We start from the raw sequence: 6,238 nt of genomic DNA, 5'->3' as shown, positions 1-6,238 counted from the left end.
TTGCATTGCTCCATCCATAGATGGTTTGCAAGTTTAGTAACTCAAGGGAGGCACATAGAACAAAGAATGTGCACCCCTCAAACAGTGGATTCGATGCTACAGTAAAAAGATCATCCTACTCCATGCTATCATCCCTCCCTTGATGGACATATAAATACCGCACCATATCATCAAACACCTCCTCCTCCATGCTTTCATGAGGTAATGGTGGAGGGCTACTATCAGCGTCACTCCATGCATTCGTAGCAGTCCCTCCTGAAGATCCCATCTCATATCGTCGATGCTTCACCTCCTCACGACGAGCATAGGGCAACATATGCAAGTGTGGCACTGCATCTTGTATCAAATTAAAATGGGATCATAACTCAAACATATGAACACCCATAGGTATCTCAATCAACCTTAACTTACAAACCCTTACCATGTTTACGGTCGCATCCCATTCTCCATACTTTGAGATGTGATTGAGTGTAATCCTGTGTGCATGATACATGTTTCCTCAACATCGATCACACATACATTTGATTTTTTACTCCAACCACATTTTGCGATGGTGGATACGGAGGGATTCATCCTCACTAGAGCTACTTGTTGAAGATGAAGACATCCTACAAACAAACAACCCAAAAAAATTTGCTTTTCTTCAAATATTTAATTTTAAACTCTGTGGCACGTCTAAAGGCGCGTTTAAAACCACGTCTATCTATTCTGTGTTGTGTGTCTAAAACTATGTCTATCTGTTCTGTGGTGCACATCTACAAGCGTGTCTAAAACCACATCTGATCTGTGTAATTAGACGCATATATAGATGCGCTATTAGGCGCGTCTATAGACGAAGTTTTTAAACCTGCTTTTAGCGCACTCGCTTTGCTTTTCTTCACATTACTTATACTTCACATGGCTTGCTTGCTTCGTTATTAGCAGATCCACAGTTTCGATGCTTAAGAGGAAGGCACCCATACTTACTTCCAAGCTTACACTTAAGAGGAAGACACCCACACTTACTTCCAAGCTTAAAGGAGAAGAGGACAAACAAGGAAGAGAAGCAACTTTCAAAAAGGAGAAGAACCTCCCATATCTCTATCCAAGGTAAGTCTTTTTGCAGTTGATCTTTTTTGGAAGTTTGCTCTCTTTGGATTTGTACTTTCTTGTATCCAAAAAACGCATGATTCGGGTATCAATGTTACGTTTGTATGTCGGGCGCATGTCCTTTTCTACTTTTTAGAAAAGTCCATCTGTCGGAGCACGTCTATAGGCGTGTCTCAGAGCGCATCTAAAATCACATCTACAAGTGCGTCTAGACATGTGTCTAGCCTGTTTGCAGACACAGACAGTCGCGTCTATAAACGTGAAATATTCACAAAAATAGATGCACTAATCAGACGCGTCTATAGATGTGCTCTGACAGTAATCCTCTCTTCCCTTCCCCTTTTTCTCAACTCATCAATAATCGTCTTCTTTTCTTTTTTCCAGTTCATCATGTGGGTAGGAAGCGCTTCGGGCTCACTTGATCTCCGGGAGTCTCTTTTTAGGGACTTATATAACCTTTTAGGGCACCCTCCTAGTCCTGCGGAGTTATACAGGTATATGACGGGTACTCTAAACACCGCCCAGGAGTCGCCGCCCAGGAGTCGGCACTATAGACTCCAAACCACCCCACACCAGCTGATATCACCCAAGTAGAATCAGCATAGCCTAGCCGACTACATAGCGCAGGCCCATCTCCCATGCCGTCTTATGCCCCTTCCCCCATGCCATCTTATGCCCCTTCTGCCATGCTGTCTTATGCCCCTTCCCCCATGCCATCAGGAGGTCCTTTTGTCTCGCCGAGCCATTGGCGTACTCCTTGTGCAGTCGAGACTCAGTTCTCTAGCTACGAGTGGTCAACGTAGTCAAGACTCGGTCCTCCAGCTACGAGTGGTCAACGTAGTCCCATGCAGTCTCCAGCTACGAGTGGCCAGTATACTAGCTCGACACGACATGGTAGCAAGCGTAGTAGCAGGGAGAGCGGTGGGGGATGCATGGCATAGTGCTTTGGGAGGGGTGGTGGTGGGGATGATGATGATTCAGATGATTTAGACGTGCCTCCGGGTGATGGTACGATATTCTATGACATCACTCAGATAGGAGGCATCTTGATGGATGCATGGGGGAAGGACATCATGGCCTTCATGCACTTTGTAATTGCTAACAATTACAGAGATTTCTTTATCTACTTCAAAGACCAGCCAAAGAGGTTGGCTGATGAGACCCTCGCTGCTATTCGCTCTAGGTATCCTAACCCCCCCAATCGCCAGTTCACAGATAAATGGGCCAAGTCAAAGATTGTTATGATACTTGGCAATAAAAGATCTTCGCTTAAAGAGGCAGGCACTAGTGGAGCTTGCCAGGCTCGAGGGAGGTCAACCACCAAGGGGCCCGCCCCACACTGCTCACTAGTGTGAGTGAAGTGAAAATGCTTCTAAGGTCTAAGGGAATTGTTCCGCACCCTGAATTTCTATGTGTTTTGTCTTCAACACAGTCCACGAAACTGCTTCGCGCTGTGGATTTCTGTGTGTTTTGTGTATTGCATATTCCATGGATTCAATGTATATGTGGGTTCTACGCTGCCGAAGCTCTACTAGCAATGGAGTATATTTGACCATGATTGGCTTAATGTATAGGGATCAGTTGAAAAACATATTGGTGGTGAAGGGCGAATATATATAATACTTTTAAGCACCATAAATTCTACCAGTGATGGAATATAATTAAACATGATTGGCATAATGTATGAGGATTAGTCCTAGAATGTATTGGTGGTGGGGGGCGAAAATATAATACGATCAAGCGTGACGATTCTATCGAAAGGACAACGTGCATACTATCTTGGGTTGGGATCGTGCGGGGGAGGAGAATGTAAATTAGTGGTGATGGGTCGAGGAACACCAAGGGTGCCGACCAGAGTGTTGAAACTGTACAAAAAAACCTTTGCGAGGCTATATAATGGAAAGCTCATGACAAAACTTGTGACGCTTCTATTTTGTATATGAAATATTTTGATGATACATATCACAGATAGTGTTCAAAAAGGATGGTTTTGATGTTTTGAAGGTTTTGGGAAAGTTTGGTGTTGGTTGAAAAATTTTGGTTTTGTCCATTGTGGTGTCAGCTAGATTTTGCAGCTTGATTTTGAGTTGGTTAGAGAAATAATTTGAAGAAACTCTGTATGAGAAAGTTTTAGATCTTGTTGAGTAGAAAAACTTTGTCCCAGTGAGAAATTTGTGGTTCACTCGTTTGCATGCTTGTATGGAGGTCAAAAGTTGCTAACAAAGTGGTTTTGAGCTAAAAGTGCATCTAGATTTCTGTGTCAAGAGTTACAGGCATTAGACAAAGGTCGAGATGGAAGAATTAGCCATGAAAGGTCTATGCAAAGGGAAAGAAGAGGGTCCGATCTTTGAGATGAGCTATTGAGCTTGTCCATTGGATGTACAAGGCAGGTGTGGTAATGCTCCAAACAGGGCTGTTTTCAGGTGAGGAGGAAGAAGAAGAGACGTCGAAATTTCGTATGTGTTTGCTATTATAAGCACACGCTAAAAGAAGATGAAAAGCACATGCACGCTTTTCGAGAAAAACTATTTTGGCCGATTTGGGAGGTTTTTGGCAGCTTATTTTGGAGTCGTGAAAGGCTATAAAAGAAGAGGAGATCATGAGAAGGGAACACACACTCCAAGGCACGCATATCGAGGTTGCATGAAAGAGGAGAGAAGGCACACATATCGAGGCTACGTGAAAGAGAAGAGAAGGCATGCATATCGAGGCTACATGAAAGAGAAGAGAAGCCACGCATATCGAGGCTACATGAAAGAGAAGAGAAGGCATGCCTATCGAGGCTGCGCGAAAGAGAAGAGAAGGCACGCATATCGAGGCTGTGCAAAAGAGGAGAGAAGGCACGCATATCGAGGCTATGTGAAAGAGAAGAGAAGGCACGCATATTGAGGCTACGCAAAAGAGAAGAGAAGGCACGCATATCGAGGTTGCGTGGAAAAGAAGAGAAGGCATGCATATCGACGCACTGCGAAAGTGAATAGCACACGCGAATCGAGGCAGCGCAAAGAAGAAGATCAGATCAAGATATTTTGAGAGTGAGAGTGGGAGTGAGAGTGAGAGTGAGAGTGAGATAGTTCAGGAGTGGACGGGTGGTATCGAGCTCCTTCACGTAGTGATTCTTCTCCAAAATTATTGTAAAGACTCACCAGTTTGATTCATATTACAATCTCTCTTCTTGTTCATTCGTGATTATTATCTTGCTAGAATTTTGATCGTGATTATGAAAGAACGGTGCATGACAAAACCATTGTTATAGTGAAGCATTTCCATACCACCATCTATTCCCAATGTTAAGGTCACTTTTGAGCATACATCCCCGACTGTCTTCGGAACATGATGAAGCTCTTACCATACTAAAAGCAGAGAGAAGATGCTACTGGTTTTTGATAAGTTGGCGAATGGTAGCTTAGATAGCGTGTAATGTAGCCCCTCCTCTTCTTGCAATTAAAAGTGACTATTCTCATTGATTTCAAACAAATCCTTATCAATTGTCGATTCTTTGTTACACTTCTAACCTTCTACGTCCCTTGTTACTAGGTGGACATACTTTGGTATGCAAGGACGTAAATTTCATTGTTGCTCTTGAGCCACCCATGTCCCTTTCAACCTCACACTCCCCATCTTTCCCTTTCCTATTTTAAGAGCCAGCACATGAGTAGACAATGCATAATTGGTTCCCAAGGATCATTTTGTTCATGCGCTTCAAATCCTCAACTCGTTTCATGGCTTGGTTGAAATGGAGGTGTGAGCATCTCCAAGGAGTCCTCAATGGAGAGTTTTGATTGGCTCTCCCATGTGAGTCTCTACCAGTCCCTGAGCCTTGGAACCAAAAGCTAGCTACCATCTTGCTATTGGATGCTAAGAAAATGGCACACTGGTGCTAGAAATTGCACCCTCCAAAATTTCCGTGCCAAATTCCACACCAATGGCACTTCAAGAGAGTCTCGAAATATGTGCAATGCTCTAAAAACCATCACCAATGTCGATTTTGGGCACCGTGTTCACTTCCCCTGAGCCATCTCCCTTTTGCTAACTAATTATTTTACCTTACATGTACTCAACTTAGAAATAAAAGCTACTTTCAAGCTTTCCTTTAAAGACTAACTCATGCACTTGATTATGGGATGGGTTCAAGAAAGGAAAACTATCAAGTTTCCAAACTCAAAACACACCTTCCATGAGAAAGACCTAGCATTGGAGGTTCATCCTTCATTCAACTTTTGTATATTAGATACATCCATTATATATTAAAAGAGTGCAATATAATGTGTTGATAACATGTCATAGCTATGTCTCAAAGCATATTGAATGGCAACACAACACTTTCCAAGGAAGGGAAAGATCTCGCTATGGTGTAATCCTATGAAAATATAAGAGTAATTAAAGAAGTATATATGCACTATATAAAGTAAAGAAAGCATTATTATTGTAGTATCTAGTAAAGCAAAAGGCAGGACTAGTTATAGAAGTATGCACTATAGTAAAGCAATAGAGAGCAATCCTAAAAGGCTATTTTGTTTATGAGAACTATTATGCCTTGTGTTATAATATTTGAGTAATATTTGATGAGGGTGAAAGAAAATATAAATGCTTCAAGCCTTCTTCTAATCCTCATCTTCCAAGGGAAATGGATTGCAACTCTCAACTATCTAGTATGCAGCTTTAGCAAAAGGACGTATGAGCCCATGACAACTTCTCTTTATGATGTTCTAATATGCATGCTACATAAGTTTGCCTAATTTGATAGCTTCTTTGAAGTTCTCTAGCATTTATGAATAAAAGTGACTTTCACCATTGACATCAACAAAATTTTGTCCTTGTGGCTACACAAGTATGCATGTATGGGCTGTAAAGTTTTCAAGTCCAAGTGTTTAACTCAGTTATAGTAAGATATTATGAAATGAGTCATTGATGTCTCTCTGCAACGATGTTTGTTGTTTGAGCGATCTCTTTCATTGCATACAACTGCAATATAAGTTTTTTTATTATTCGCCACTGCAACAACGATTGAAGCTTCACGACTAGCAAATATGTCAATCATGACTTCATGCTCCTCCGTGTATGCCTCTACTATATCGATGATCACACGTCTTTTCTTCTTTATTAAAATCCTTGCAACCCTTGATTTCTCATCTTGAGCTTCATCATC

Source organism: Dipteris shenzhenensis, chromosome 16, assembly GCF_047967505.1.
Source record: "Dipteris shenzhenensis isolate YYH24624 ecotype China chromosome 16, Dip_SZ_1.0, whole genome shotgun sequence".
Lineage (NCBI taxonomy): Eukaryota > Viridiplantae > Streptophyta > Polypodiopsida > Gleicheniales > Dipteridaceae > Dipteris > Dipteris shenzhenensis.
Note: the sequence above shows the minus strand (reverse complement) of the source record.